At 31.6% G+C, this 17568-nt stretch overlaps 2 pseudogenes; one reads left to right on the top strand and one right to left on the bottom strand.

Annotated features, from left to right (window-relative positions):
* Window positions 1-10943: 10943 nt before the first annotated feature.
* LOC120600194 (uncharacterized) lies at window positions 10944-11062 on the bottom strand (annotated as a pseudogene).
* Window positions 11063-16871: 5809 nt separating this feature from the next.
* Window positions 16872-16990, top strand: LOC120600197 (uncharacterized; annotated as a pseudogene).
* Window positions 16991-17568: the final 578 nt, after the last annotated feature.

Below are 17568 nucleotides of genomic sequence, written 5' to 3'. Positions count from 1 at the left end.
GTTCTTTTAGGTGATCTAATACTCAAATTGGCATGAAACAGAATAACAGGAGACAAACAAATTTAATTTTGTACATGAGAGATTCAAATATAGAAATATAAAATGAGGTATATATTTCCCTACTAATATTGATCTATAAGTGGCATAATTTTGCCAGTGAAGAAATGGTTTAATGTATGTATAGTAGATATGAGTGGAAATTTTGGAGTCTCTGGAAGGACTGGGTTGTTATTTGGTCTGAAACAGAGCTTTCTATTTTGAAGCCATCTTCTCTTTCTTTAAAAGTTTATTAACCTCAGTTAATTCTAAAATATTTTTCACAAAGAAGCAACTTCAGATTCCTGGTAACATTTGGAAGCCTCAAAATACTGCTTGAAATAGATGTTTCATTAAGCTTTGGCAATTTCAGAGCTATAATTGTCCAATTCAGTTTTAAGAAAAGTAAATTTGGGGATCTCAAACATTCCCAATAATGGCCATCGGTATTCTAAAACACTTTTGTTTAGATCAGTCCATGTATTTAAAAATACCATGAGGTAGGGCCATGGTTTTTAAATATAAATTTGTCCAGGGTTCCTGAAAGAGGAATGCCCTGAAAATATTTAGATATTTTAAACACCATTTTTTCAGAGGCTTTTCTCTAGAAAAAGGGCCCCAAACTGGCTAAAACAGCTTAAGCAACCTGCAGGCTAAGTTAGTCTCACTTAGAACAGTCCAATTCCAAAGGGGTCAGGCCAACAGCTGAATAGCCAGTTCTAGAGGAGACAGTTTGTTGCTTAAAGAGTCAGGCCAAAGGCTAATGCACAACTTCGAAGAGAACAGTCCAGTTCCTGAAAGAATCAGACCAAAGGCTCACACTGTTTCTATGGAAACAATCCAGTCCAAAATGGAATTATACTGAAGCTAGTGCAGTCCCAAGAAGCAGTCTGATACCGTAGGGAGTCAGTGCAAAGTGCAAAATGAGAGCTCATGAACAAACAAGGCCTCTTAATAAAAACAAACAGACAAACAAATTACCTTGAAACAGTTCTTGAATAAAGCCCAGAGAGCTTCAGAATACAAAAGGCAGAAGCTCAGCTCCAGGAGAAAATTTACCCTTAATCTCCCTAGTTGGGAAGAAAAGAGTAAATTCAAATGGCTCTGTGGGCACCAACACCTGTCTGCTCGCCAACTCTAAAGCTATTAGGGATATTCTCTGGATCTCAGATGAACCCCCAAAATGGCAACTGTAAACAAAAAGTTGAACAGATATTTCATCATCAAAAACAATTGATTTGGGAAAAAGAAAGGATTGCAATCCCAAAAGTATAGCCATGGCAAACCACATGCAAATTCCCCCAGATCAAGAAGGAAGTTCTTTATAGAGGACAAGAAGAAGTTAAAGGGAGGAGCTGTTATACCACAGAGTTCTTTATGTGGGACTTTCACCACCGACATAGGGCATGAGAGCTCCTCCTATGGGCCCTCCTGATTTCTGCCTAGCTTAAGGTCTCTGTCATAAGTTTTTACATGCCAAAGGGGCACATTTTGGGGTGTCCTTTTCTGAATCCTTTCAATGAAAAATATGGGATGGGGCTGATATAAATAGTTTTTGTAAAGGATATTTGAAAATTATATCAATAAAAGAGCAATGAAATAATAAAGTTCTCAGTTAAATGGTATTTGATATTATATGAAAAAAATAATTTGTCTTCAAATTAAATTTGATTGTGAATGAGTAGATAAAATTTAGATTTAATATGTAAATAAATCTATGAAATTTGATTTAAAAATTCATCCTAAATATTTCAATAGAAATAAGTAGCTTATGGTCACTGTGAATAGATAGAAGTAAAGCTTAAAAAGTAATTAATCTCGTAATTAAACTTCTTATTAAGTTACAAATCAGAAGTGTGTTTACCATATTCTTGGATCTTATGAGAGGTGAGTATGTCCTCTTACATAATGGACATGAGTAGCTGATTGTGTCTTATATTCTAAAGAGAGGAATGAGAAGTGATAAAGTGTTTGACTGTCTGAATGTGGATTACCAACTTCAAGACTGGTTGAATTTTATGAGTGTATGTCTAAAAGATAGTGCTTTTTTTCAGCAACTTAAATGTTATTGCTCTTTTATTTATATCTTAATTATGTAATCTTTTATAAAAGAATGAAAAGTAAATTAAGGAAGTAGAACACAATTTTTATAAAAGAAGTTCAGGAATTAAGATAATTAAATTACATTATTTTCTGGAAAGAAACAGAACAAAATCTGTGTTGCACTTCCAAAACATTGTATTCTAATGAAAATCCTAAAAATTATTCTATCTTTTCAAATATGAATCAAATGGTTTTTAATGAAGAATATAGCCCAATACATGTTGTACTCATTACTCCACAAGAGCAAAGGATAAATAGAAAAACAATAAATTGTGAGTAAGGATAATAATGTTCTAGGTCTGTCTCTATGGCTAACTAGCTCTGTGGCTTTGGGCAGTTCACTCAACTTTCCTTTGCCTCGGATTTCTATTCTGTAATAAGACTACATGACCTTTAAGGTATCTTCAGTTCTTAAAAAGTATATTCAGGATTTAATAGATATTTTCAGAGCATTTCACCTGAAAGCAGCAAAATATACATTCTTCTCAAGTGCACATGGAACATTTGCCAAGATAAACCACATATTAGGATACAAAACCAGTCTCAATAAATTTAAGAAGATTGAGATCATATCAAATGTATTTGCCAATGACAATGATATAAAACTAGAAATCAACTACAACAAAAAAATGGAAAATACACAAACACATGGAGACTAAATAACATGCTACTAAACAATGAATGAGTTAACAATGAGATCAAAGAAGAAATCAAAAGATATCTAAAAACAAATGAAAATGAAAACACAATGACTCAAGATTTATGGGACACAACAAAAACAGTCCTAAGAGAGAAATTCATAACAATACAGACATATTTCAAGAAAGAAGAAAAAGCTCAAATAAATAGTCTCCTCTTAAACTTAAAAGAACTAGAAAAAGAACAGCAAACAAAGCCCAAAGTGAGTAGAAAGAAGGAAATAATAAAGATCAGAGTGGAAATAGATGAAATAGAGTCTAGAAAAACAATACAAAAGATTAATGGCACCAAAAGCTCGATCTTTAAAGGAAAAAGAAAACTGACGAATCCTTCACCAGACCTATAAAGGAAAAAAAGTGAGAGGACTCAAATAAATAAAATAAAAAATGGAGAGGAGAAATAACTACGGACTCCACAAAATACAAAGGACAGTAAGAAAATACTACAAGCAGTCACACGCCATCAAATTGGACAACCTAGAAGAAATGAATACATTCCTAGAAACATACAATCTCTCAAGATTGAGTCAGGAAGAAATATAAAATCTGAACTGACATATTACAACCAACGAAAGCGAATTAGTAATCCAAAACCTCCAAAAAACAAAAGTCCTAGACCAGATGGCTTCGTAGGTGAATTTTACCAAACATTCAAAGAAAAATTTTACCTATACTTCTCAAATTATTCCAAAAAATTTAAGAAGAGGGAAGCTCCCTAACTCCTTTTATGAGGTCATCATTACCTTGATTCCAAAACCAAACAAAGACATTACAAAAAAAGAAAACTGTAGGCTGATATCTCTTATGAACACTGATGAAAAAATCCGCAATAAAATTTTAGCAAACCGAATTCAGCAATACATTAAAAATACCATACACCATGATCAAGTTGGATATTTACCTGGGATGCAAGATTGGTACAATATCTTCAAATCAGTTAATGTGATACAACACATTAACAAATTGAAAAATAAAAACCATATGATCATATGTCAATAGATGCAGAAAAAGTATTGGACAAAATCCAGCATCCATTTATGACATAAAATCTCAGCAAAATGGGAATAAAGAGAAGATGTTTCAAAATAATAAAGGTCATATATGACACACCTACAGCTAACATCATACTCAATGGGGAAAGGCTATAAGCATTTTCCTTAAGATCACGAACAAGATGAGGATGCCCACTTTCACCACTCATGTTCAACATTGTATTAGAAGTCTTAGCCACAGCAATAAGACAAGAAAGAGAAATAAAAGGTATCCAAATTGGAAAAAAGACCTAAAACTCTCATTATTTGTCAATGATATGCTACTATATAGAGAGAACTCTAAAGATTCCACCAAAAAAAAACCTGTTAGAACTGATTAATAAATTCAGTAAAGTAGCAGGTTACAAGATAAATATTCAGAAGTCAGTGGCATTTTTATATACCAATGATAAACTTTTGGAAGGAGACATTAACAAAACAATCCCATTTATAATTGCATCAAAAACTACAAAATGCCTGGGAATCAAATTAACCAAGGAAGTAAAAGATCTGTTCTCAGAAAATTATGACATTGAAAAAAGAAACTAATGAAGATACAAATAAATGGAAGCATATATCGTGCTCATGGGTAGGAAAAACCAACATCATTAAAATGGCCATACTACCCAAAGCAATCTATAGATTCAATACAATTTCTATCAAAATACCAATGGTATTTTTCAGAGAGCTACAACAAATAATCCTAAAATTTATATGAAACCATAAAAGACCCCAAATAGCCATGGCAGTCTTGAGAAAGAACAAAGTTGGAGGTATCATACTATCTGACATCAAACCATACTACAGGACTACATTAATCAAAACAGCTTGGTACTGGCATAAAAACATACGTTGATCAATAGCACAAAATAGAGAACCCAGAAATAAATTCACGCCTATATACTCATTTAATATATGACAAAGGAAACAAGAATACACAGTGGGATAAAGATGGTTTCTTTAATAAATGGTGCTGGGAAAATTTGACGGATACATGCAAAAAAGAAAAAAAAAAGAAACCGACCACCTTCTTACACCTTTTACAAGAGTATACCCAAAATAGAGTAAAGACTTAAATGTAAGACCCAAAACCATAAAACTTCTAGAAGAAAATATAAGCAGTAATCTCTCTGATATTGTTACCAGTAATTTATTTTTGGACCTATCTCCTTGGGCAAGGGAAACAAAAGAAAAAAATAAACTAATGGGACTACAGTAAACTAAAAAGATTTTGCACAGTAAAGGAAACCATCACCAAAACGAAAAGGCAACCGATTGGAGAAGATATTCCCTTATGATACATCTGATAAGAGGTTAATATCCAGACTATTTAAAGAACTTAACAACTCAACAACAACAAGAAAAACAATCCAATTAAAAAATGAGCAGAAGACCTGAATAGATATTTCTCCACAGAGGAAATACAGATGGCCAATAGACATGTGAAAAGATGCTCAAGGTCACTAATCATCAGAGAAATGCATATTAAAACCACAATGAGATATCACCTCACACCTGTCAGGATGGCTATCATCAATAAATCAAAGAACAAGTGTTGGTGAGGGTGTGGAGAAAAGAGAACTTTTATACACTGTTGGTGGAATTGCAACTTGGTACAGCCACTATGGAAAACAGTCTGGAGGTTTCTCGAAAAATTAAAAACGAATATACCTTTTGATCCAGCAATTGCACTTCTGGATATTTTTCCAAAGAAACCTCAAACAATAATTTGTAAAGATCTATGCACCCTGATGTTCACTGCAGCTATATTCACAATAGCCAAGATATGGAAGCAACCTAAATGACCATCAACAGACGATTGGACGAAAAAGTTATAATTCATATATACAATGGAATATTACTCAGCAATTAAAAAATGAAATCCTACCATTTAAAATGACATGGATGGACTTAGGGGTTATTACGCTGAGCAAAATAAGACTGACAAGGAAAGATAAATGCAGAATCTAAGGAACAAAAAGAACAATCTAAAAAAAGACACAAATATAGAGGACAATTTGGTGATAGCCAGAGGGAAGAGGGTTTGGGGGACTGGGACAAAGTGGTGAAGGATTAAAGAAGTACAAATTAGTAGTCGATAGATGGTCCCTGAGATGAGGAGTATGGCATAAGGAATGCAGTTAACATTAATGTAATGTCTAGGTGGAGAGCCAGAGGAGAGGAAGATCAATTAGGATTGTTTTACATACTATATAAATGTCTAAGCAATGTACAGTATACTTAAACTAATAATGAAATAAAATTAAAAACAAACAAAAAACATTCCATTTAAGGGAATTGAGGTTAGAGTAAAAGAATTGACTTGGAATATAGTGAACGATGAATAATAAAATAAAACAATATAGAAAAAGAGTCATTATTCAGTTTCACACCCTCTATAGGGTCTACCAAAAATTGACAAGTTTAGCCTTGAGCTCTGGAAGAACATTCATTCACATGTAGTGAACCACATAAAGCATTTGTCATATGATAGTGATACAAATTTACACCACAATCTAACTGAAAAGAAACTGAAGTTTTTATTCATGTTTGTAAAAAGTCAAGGCATTTTCATGAAATCCTTTAAAGAAATCTATATATATTTCACATATACCCATTTTAATCTTTAAATTTTGTCAATTTCTTAGAAATAATAATAAGAGACATAATAAGTAAGGTAAAGTTTTGTAGGATTTAACATAAATCATGCTAAATGACAGGAAAAGTTGAGAACCATATGATTTCACTCATATGTGGATTATAAAACTGAAAGCAACAAATGAACAAGACAAACAGAGATTCATAGACACGGACAACAGTTTAGTGGTTACTAGAGGGAAAGGGGGAGAGGAGGAGGTACAATCGGGTAATGGAGGTCAAATATGTAGTGGCAGAAGGTAATTTAACTTTGGGTGGTAAACACACAATGCAATATACACATGATATATTATTGAATTATACACTTGAAACCTATATAATTTTATTAATCAATATCACCCCAATAAATTTAATAAAATAAAAAGAAAATTGGATAGGCTTTTTATGATTAAAAAATATGTGCTTAGGAAGAGAAAAATAGAAATAGTCACAAGAATACAAATTTTATGCAGATAATCTTAGTTAAAATTAAGCATTCTATATTCTAAAGCAAAAACTACAGTTCAACTCATGCTCATGCCAAGTAAGGTAGTTTTTAATGCTGTTAGCTGTAATTCGTAGGTGCCATTTAAAACTCGGAATGTCTTTTCTCTATATAATTATAATATTTAGAATGCATAAATCCTTTCCCATACTGAAAATGCAACGTATTCCATACCAACTTTGTAGGATAAGAATAACTTCTAAATTATTTTCATCATAACATGGAAAATTAAGGTAAATAGTTTTTCTTTTCTTTGGAAAAAAAATGTTCACTTTTAAGTGCTAAAAGCATTCTTATCATGCTTTGAGAAGTAAAATTTCAGTGCTATTAACTGTCCTGTTATGTTCAAAATGGAGAGGCTTCTTTTTCTTAAATTCAGTACTGAAATTTAAATGAAATTAGTGGTGATCTGACTAATTTGCCTGAAAGTTATTTTAAAGAGAAATATTTACATTTTCTTTACACAACATAGAAGCTGTTCACTATAAAGATTTACATTAAATTTATCAAGACTAATAAATATGAAATACCTTCATCATGATACATTAATTCAGTCTGATAACACCTAAATTTTGATATAATTAAAGTAGATATATAGGGTTTCGTGGAGTGGGAATATGAAAATCCTTGGCCAAAATTCAAACTTTGCTTTTAAGATCCTCTTGAATGTAATATATAGATGACAGGAAATCATTAATTCATTCCCTCAAACTAATATACCAAGCCCTTCAGTTAATTTTCAATTATTAAAATGCCTTTCATGTCTTTTAGTATCATCATCTAATGGAATTAATTGATTTAGTTGTTCTTCCCTCATATCTCATGCATAGACATTAAATGATTAGATTGACTACCAAGCTAAATAGTTGTTTATATGATTTCAGTGACTAATAAATTTACAAAAGTTTCGGAGAGGAAGGAGCTAAATTAAAAATATATATAGAGAGAGCTTGCTCAGCAGCCCAGACTGCATTTCAGTCAGTGCTGATTTACAAATTGTCTTTATTTTGGAGAAAGAAGGAAAGGAAGGAGAGTCTGTATGGATCTGTTGCAATAAGAAATGAGGAAAAGAGAGATAATCTTTATTTAATTGAAATATTTACTTATAAAAAATTTACAAAAGCTCATACTTTTGATACATAGTGTTTTAATATTAAATGCCCTGATAAGCAGGTTTTCTGTATTTAAATATTATTATAAAATTTTTCAGTATTTTGTTTAATAGTTATTTCTATTAACCTCTGGAAATTTGGTTGAGCAAGCTAACATGAATACTTACTTTAAAAGTGGTAGAATATTGAAAAAATGTCTTCAAGCATATGGTAATGGCTTTAATGAGAATACAAAAGTACATTTTTTTGGTATTTTAGGTAAGTTAAATAATCCAGAATGCTTAAAATATAAGAATGGCAGTTCATCATTTTATTTAGGTCGCTACATTAATTTTTCTACAAGTAGTCAAGCATTTTTATAAATATGTATATATATATTTTTCAAGCTGCTTATATTTGGAAAAAATTATAAAAATAATTTTATAAGAATATGTTATGATATGTATGTATGTAAATCAATGAATGCATAATTTAAAGATTTTATATCTAATTTACTTAAACTATCTTATCTATGCCAAACTTACTAGAACTACAGGTTATATTTTATTTCTCTTTCGTTATCATTTAAAAATCTATATTGCTGCCCTTGCCTCCATCTATCCTTTTAAGCACTTTTCAGAATTTGCTTTTAATTTCTAACTATTTTATAAATGAAAGAAATATAAATTTGTTGAAAATAATGTGATGTGCAATAATGGATATTGTTTGTAGTGTTTTTTTTTTTTTTTTACCTTAGGCTACTGTTGACTTTATAGACTAACATATTATCATAGGTTCATTACTAAAGTATGTGCTACTATTCAGAAAACTGATGGCTACTATTATGCTTATTTAGAATTTTGACTGAAATGAAATATGTTGTACCTCTAACTAATACAATTTAAATTGTTACAATATTAATTTAATAACTTACCCCCTCCCCCAATTCTTACAAACGTTTTCAAAACAAAATTAAGAAATATGATTTCTCTGGGTGATTAATTAGTATCATAAAGAAGCAAATAAACCAGAAATATAAATTATATCAGTCTTTTTGGTCCCACCTGATGTGCAATTCTTAATCTTGGCTCATCATTTTAATATATAAAACTCCTGTGACTCTAAGTATCGTGCACTGATATAAACTAGTTAATCTCCCTAGAAGGTAATTTTGTAGATTCTTTGGGGAGCCATACAGTAACTTTTGGCCAATTTCTGCCATTACATATATAAGTGGAATCTCTATTTATACATTTCAGAATGCCAGAAACATCTTAATCTTATCATTTGTTATTGTTATTTATTTTGTCATTTTACAATGTATATTAATGGCAATTAATATATGCAGTACTTTATATCTATAGGAAAAATATTTACCCCTTATACCTGGAAAACTATGTTGGAAGAGTTAAGTGGTGATTATCTTGTAAAAATTATTTTGACTCTTTAAAGACTGATCATAAGAATGCAAGTGAGTAATCAATTAACAATACACTCCACTCCACTTTTTAAATACAAAACATCTAGATTGTTTCGTAGAAATGCTGGATGATATACATTGCTCAGAAACACAGTTTTAGACTGTTAGATTTGATAAGGTCACAGTGAAATCTGGATCATGCTATTTTAAATTATTACACATTTCAAATAATTTTCTTTTCCAAATAGAATTAAAATGGCTATAATTCAAAACATTTTTTACCTGAGATTGATGTGAAAATTGTAATGCTCATATTATTTATATTTGTCAGTTTAACTAGGTATTTTCCTTTAATTTAAAATACTAAATTGTTGCTTCAAAGAATGTTTCATTTTATGTTTATACTTTCTGGTGCAGCCACATAATAGTAAAAGATAACACTGCTTTTTACCCTTTTTATTGTACAAGACATTACTATAAATTTTAAAATATCCATACCTACCTATATCTACATTTAATTTAAATGAGAAAGATTTAAATTTTCTGTAAAAAACAATGTTTTTCGATGAAAGGAAATAATTATTTTATTTTGTAATATATAAAACAAAGTGTTAAAAGCCCATGACAGATATTAACTACAAAATACAAATTAATTATGCATGTACTTTTGCATGTATGTAAATGTATGTGTATGATAGCTATTCCATCATTATTTTGAATGGTGTGAATCTGAGGCACTGGTGTTATAAATGCTAATATACATGTTTCATATTTTTGTGTTAGTATTCTCTAGAACATGAATAATGGAATCTAATAAAATTTCTAAATTATATGGTATACAAAATGCCTTCAGTTAAGGGACATGAAATAGATTTCAATTTTATATTTTACTAAAATTACAATATCGTAAATAATTGGTGAGACTAGTTGAGAATAAACACAGTAGTTGAGTGTTGAAAACTGCTTGCATTGTATTGTTCCTAGATGTGTAATATTATCAAATCAATTTAAGTTTTGAAAATGTATATTTTTTACCTAAGTCGACAGCATGCATCACTACAGAGCTATAATAAACTTTTAAATGTGTAATCATTGTTATAAAGCATATTTTTAAAAGAGTATTATAATAGTATATTGACTATGCCTTAAATTGATTTTATAAAAAAATTAAGTCGTTTTAATAGTAAGTTTCATTTTACAAGTTATGAAACCATGCAATGTCATGAAATGTCTAATTCAAAAATCTGCAAGTTTCAATTATGTAATGATTGTTCTATGAAATTGAAAGCTAATCCAAATCTTGGGAATAATTTTTTTTTGGTTGAAATCGAAACACTTTAAGGATAAATATAAAAATAAAGACCTGCTTCCTATTTATTGACTTGTTTAGATGCAGTTTTATTGATTGATTGGTTGATTTAAAACCTATAGCATCTGATATTCCTAGATGGTCTCCCATCCAAGTACTAACCAAGCCCAACCCTGGTTAGCTTCTGAGATCAGATGAGATTGGGCGTGATCAGGGTGGCATGGCCATAGACTTGATGCAGTTTTATTTTTAACAGCTATGGTAAAAATAAATAATATAGTTATATACTATCATTTGTGTATAAAACACATTTTTTTATTGTACAGCAGCTCAAAAATCTTCCTCCAGTTCATATGATAAAAAATCAAAAGTAGGTTTGTCTTTCTTGCAAATGTGGATCCTTGCTTACAGGCAGGACCAAGCAAGAAAGGGTGAATATCTCAGTATAAATCCACGACTACCCTCAGAAAGACCTAAAGTCTTCTCTCTTATTAACTTTGAATTAGTATAGTAGTATTCATAAATAAATTAAAAAAATATTAGTTAATATTAAGATGACTAGAATAAGCGAATGCACGTCCTTGAATATCTTCTTTTTAGACATGAGCTGAATAGATTGGACCACAAAATGAAAATCAACAGATTTACTAAAATTTATCTATATGGTCTAGCCTCCATAAATATCAGAAAAATTAGAACCAAATAACTATAGAAGAATGACAAAGTAGATAGTTGAAAAACATTGTTATGTGAAAAAGCTTACAAATTCTTGCTTAATACCTTATATTTTGGACCTGTTTTCCAAATAATATGTTGTAGTAATGAGAGTAAGTTAGTACTTTTTATGTGTGTTGGTACTGACAGACTCTCTCTTCGACCAAACCTAGTCTGCTTCAGTAAGAATCTTACTGAGTTGTTTTAGCAACACTCTTCCTACCTATGTTGTCGCCTTTTAGTAATTTTCCATCTACCTACCCATCTTCTCCTCACTCTGCTTTTTGACTATAAACTCCCAGCAGCTGTCATTACTATATTAAGAGTTGAACTCAATCTCTCTGTTGAGATTGTCTTAACACCTATGGCAATATTTCTGACTAAAGTTTTTCTTATAATTTTAATGAGTGTCAGAATATTTTTTCCTTTAAGTAGATTGTGAAAATTTAAGAATATATATTCCAATTCTTAGAGCAATTACTAAAGACATGAAAACACATACAGCTAAAACGCCAATAAATAAATTAAACTGGAAATGTAAAAAATTCAAATAATCAGAAAAAAAGGCAGAAAAAGGGGAACAGATGTTAAAAAAATAGAGTACAAACAGAAAATTAATAATGAAATGGAAAACCAATCATACCAACAGTTACATTAAATGTTAATAAAGTGAACACTCCAAATAAAGGCAGAAAGCAAGATCTATCTTTATGAGGTCTAGAAGAGATGCACTTTAAATACAGATACAGAGACTTTAAATATAAATGGATGGGAAAGAGATATTATTTAACAGTAAATATAAGGAGACCAGAGTGGCTATATTAATATTAGAAAAATAATTTTCAAGACAGAAAACGTTACCAAAGATAAATAAAACTATTTCATAATTATAAAAGTGTTAATATATTAGGAAGATATATTAATCATATATGTGTATGTACTTAATTGCTTCAAAATATATGAAGCAAAAACAACAGAATTAAAATGACAAATAGACAGTCCCATAAATAGTAGAATATTTTTAACACCATCCTTTTTGCAACTGATACAAGTAGACAAATAATCAGTAAGAAATAAAAGATCCAAACAATACGATCAATCATATTGACCTACTTGATACATACAGAACATTACATTCTAAAACTGCAGGATACACATTTTTTTTCCAAATGCACATAGTACATTAACTAAGGTAGACCATTTGCTAAATCGAACAAATCCTAATAAATTTAGAGAATGAAAGCACACAGAATGTTTATTGACTTTAATAGAATTGAATTATAAATAACAATACAATATCTAGGAAAATCACAATATTTGGAAATTAAACAACATACTTCAATGAGATAAAAATAAATCAAAAATAAGTTAGAAAATATTTCAAACTGAATTGTAATAAAAATATGCTATATCAAAATTTATGAGAGAGACTCTCAAGATGGCAGTCACATCAAAATTATAACAAAACTGCAGAGCAACCAGAATGCAGAGTCACCTAAGGTCTGGTCGAACAGAAGCCCTACAACTAGGAACAAAAATGACAGCTGACTTCGAAATGGTAGGAGTGGTCCCACAACCACGTGTGGCAATTGAGGATCAGGAGGGCTATTGTGGCAGCAGAGTCGCCTCCCCCACCTGAAGAGTGGGGAGTCCTGGCTACACACTGGGCTTCTCAGCCCAGGGTTCCAGTGCCAGGAAGAGAAGTCTCCACAACCTCTGGCTGCAAAAACCAACAGAGGTTGCGGCTGAGTGAGACAGAGGGCTGCTGGAATTGGAAACCATTCCTCTTAAAGTGCCCACACCAGGCTTTACTCCCTAACGGATTAGCTTGCTCTGAGCTCCAGCTCTAGGACAGCTGATCAAGGGGCGCCAGGGACATACAGGGAGGCGCTGAGTTGTCGGGTTTCGGGGTGAGAGTTGGAGGGGTGGCTTTTTCCCAGCAGAAGTGCAGACAGAAGCCACTGTTCCTTTGTTGAGCCCTTCCTCCTCCCAACCTGCAGACACAAGCACCACAGTATCTGAGTCACCATCAACCTGGATAACAAAGGTTGCTATTCCCAGGGCATTCCTGAGATTCTGCCTCTCCCAAGTTATAGGTCCATCCAACCCACTTCCAGTGATTTAGTCCATATAAATGGACTATCTTGGCTCCTGTTGCGAACTTTTATAAAATCTCTTAAGGACTAAAAAAACAAACAAACAAACAAACAAAAAACAAAGAAGAAGCATCTGGCCTCGGCATGCCCAATACCTCTTGCTGAGTAGCTCCAAGCCCTGCACTAGTTACAGCTGGCCTCGGTTTGTGACTTGGCCTCTCAAGTCACATATAAGCCCAACATGGGTGGCAGCTATATTTGGATTGCTTGGTGACTCTTAGTGGGTGGCTCCGGAGGTGCACAGGCTGCAGCTGAACTTGGCTTGCAGCTGTACCTCTCCCAGGACTGTGCCAGTAGGCCCCAAAACACATCTACTACATAAAGCCACTCTACTAAGCCCAGAAGGCTTAGGAGCTCTGCCTAATACATAGAAACAGACACAGGGAAGGAACCAAAATGGGGAGACAAAGACTCATGTCCCACATGAAAGAACAGAACATAGAACTTGAAAAATAATTTACCAAAATGGAGACAAACTACATTCCAGATGCAGATTTCAAAACATTGGTTATAAGAATACTCAGGGAAGTTAGGGGAAGAGTAGATGAACTCAGTGAAAACTTTAGCAAAGCTATAGAAAACTTAAAAATGGAGATGGCAAACATAAAAGGAGTCAGTCATAAATGAAGAATACAATATCTGAGACTAAGAGTACATTAAAAGGAATCAACAGAATGGATGAAACAAAGGATTGAATCAGCAACAAAGAGGATGGGGTAGCAGAGGACACCCAAAGGATCCAAAAAAATGAAGATAGTTTAAGAAGCCTCTGGGACAATGTCAAGCATAAAAACATTCACATCATAGTGGTACCAGAAGAGAGAGAGCAAGGAATAGAAATCCTTTTTGAAAAAATAATTACAGAATACTTCCCTAATCTTGTGAAAGAAATAGACATACAGCCTCAGGAAGTTTAGAGAGTCCCAAACAAGATGAACCCAAAGAGGCCCACATCAAGACACATCATAAGTAAAATGCCAAAGGTTAAAGACAAAAAGAGAATCTTAAAAGTAGCAGGAGAAAAGCAACTAGTTACCTACAAGGGAGCTCCCATAAGACTGTCAATAAATTTCTCAAAAGAAATTTAACAGACCAAAAGTGCTTGGCACAAAATATTCAAAGTGATGAAAACCCAGAACCTACAACCAAGATTATTTTACCCAGCTATAATTTAGAATTGAAGGGCAGATAAAAAGCTTCCCAGACAAGAAAAAGCTGAAGGAGTTCATCACTACCAAGCCAATATTACAGGAAATGTTGGAGGGACTTCTTTAAGAAAAAAAAAAAAATGTGTATTAAAATCTAAATAAAAATGGCAATAAGTACATATCTATCAACAAATACTTCAAATGAAAAAGAATTAAGTGCTCCAATCAAAAGATAGGGTGACTGAATGGATAAGAAAACAAGATCCTTACATATGCTGCCTACAAGACACTCACTTCAATTTAAAAAAATAAAATAAAATGAAAAAAGTAAAAGGATGAATAAGGATATTTTATGATGAACCTAGAGAGTAGTGTGCTGAGAGAAATAAGTCAGATAGAGGAAGACAAATGTCATATAATTGCACGTCTGTGTGGAATCTAAAGAACAACATAAACAAACAAGAAAACTGAAACAAACTTATAGATACAGAGAACATTTTGAAGGTTACCAAATGGGAAGGGAGTTGGGAAGTTGGTGAAAAAGGGGGAAAGGATTAAGAAGTACAAATTGGTATTTACAAAATAGTCATGGAGATGGAAATTATAGCACAAGGAATATAGTCAATAATATGGTAATAACCATGTATGGTGTCAGAGAGACACTAGTTTTACTGGGGTGATCACTTTAAGAGTTATACAGATGTGTAATCACTATGTTATATACCTGAAGCAAATTTAATATTGAACATCAACTATAACTGAAAAATAAAATATATACTAAAAAATAAAATATTGAACTATAACTGAAAAATAAAAATAAAATATAAAAAAATATATATATATTTAAAGTAGAGCAAAGAAGATATGACAAGATCATTTTGAGAGTTTTACTAAACAGGATACATTTGAAAGTATCTACTTATGGTATATACATATACATAATATTTACATTAAGCCATGTAATAAAAATTTAAACAATTTAAAATAAGAATGTTTTAATGCTATCAGCTTTATTTATTTATTAGGTTGAATACAGGCAGTGTCTCTAAACAATAATTTTCTGGGTAACTCTATAAGAAAAAAAATAGTGTTATTGCAATTTTGAGAATATAAGTTAGTTTAACATTACAGTGTTTTGTTTGTTTTCTATTTTATCTCATCTTGATCATTTGATGATGAACATTTGGATATTGCAGTTTGGTTTCCTATAGATCATCTTTGTTAAAGGATCACCATTCACAGAGTTTTCAGCTCAAAGGTGATGAAACAATTCTGCTTTACAGTGTCTTAGAATCTGCTGTAACATATAAACTAGAATTGTACTTGGAATATTTCTTGTATTCAATACATGTTTGTTTTCATAAGTCTGAATTTTATGTATGTTGAGTTAAGAGGTTGTTAAAGCATAAAATTCAACCGAATAAAAAAATTAAAGAGATGCAACTAACTAAAGCTGCATTCAGAGGAAAATTTATAGCTCTAAATGCTTATATTAGGAAAGAAGACAAGTCTAAAATTAATGGCCCAAAATACTGCCTTGAAGCTAGAAAAATAAGTGCAAAATAAATCCAAAGCAAATAAAAGAAAATTATAAAGATAAATCATAACAACACAATAATAAACAGTCAAGATTATGAATAAGTCAAATGTTTCTCTCTTAAAAACTTTAATAAATTCAATATATCCATAGCTAAACTGATCAAGGAAAAAATAGGGGACAAAAATTGTCAATATCAGGAACAAAAGAGTAACCATCTCTACAGATCCTATAGATAGTACAATATTATAAGAATAATTATGAATAACTTTTTTCCCAACAAATTGGAAAACTTAAAAGACATAGACAAATTCCTTGAAAGACACAAGCTACCAAAGCTCTCTCAAGAAGAAAATCCATAATTTGAATAGTTCTAGGTTTATTTTAAAAATTTACATGTTTGTTAAAAATCTTCCCATAGGAAACAAAACAAAACAAAACAAAAAAACAATCATAGGGCCAGATGGTATCGAAGGTGAATTTTAGGTCTATGACCATGCCACCCTGAGCACACCCAATCGCATCTGATCTCGGAAGCTAAGCAGGGTCGGGCCTGGTTAGTACTTGGATAGGAGACCACCCAGGAAGACTGGATGCTATAGGCATTGTTAAAAAAAAAAAAGAAAAAAAAGATGAATTTTAGCAGATGTTTAAGGAAAAAGGGTAACAATTCTGCACAATTTTTTTTCAGAGAATATAAAAAGAAGGAATGCTTTACAACTCACTTAAGGGACCAGCATTATTCTGATACCAAAAACCGGAAAAAATATTATAAAAGAAAAAAATAAAGGATAAAAAACTACAGATCATATTTTTTATGAATATAGACACAAAAGTTCTTTAGATATATTAGCAAATCAACTCTAACAATATATAAAAAGTGAGATATATATTAGGAAATAAGGAGTATACCAGAAATTCACTATTTTACATTAAGGAATATGTGTATGTAATTCACCCCAGTAATGTAGTAAACAGCACCTTTGCTTGTGCTGGTAAGAGTGAAAGTCACTAGGAAAACTGAGTTAACAGAGAATAAGAATGTGAGATTAATCCTTTCTCCCTTTCTTATTAAAAGAAATTGCATGTGTATGTACTGAATTGCGTTTTTGTGTATGTATATATGTACAATAAAATACATATTTGGGTACAAGGATACATGTTAATAGTGAGGAAGGACAAT

This window comes from Pteropus medius, unplaced genomic scaffold, assembly GCF_902729225.1.
Source record: "Pteropus medius unplaced genomic scaffold, Ma_sr-lr_union100, whole genome shotgun sequence".
Taxonomy (NCBI): domain Eukaryota; kingdom Metazoa; phylum Chordata; class Mammalia; order Chiroptera; family Pteropodidae; genus Pteropus; species Pteropus medius.
The sequence above is the reverse complement of the archived record's forward strand: the minus strand, read 5'-3'. Positions and strand labels throughout refer to the sequence as shown.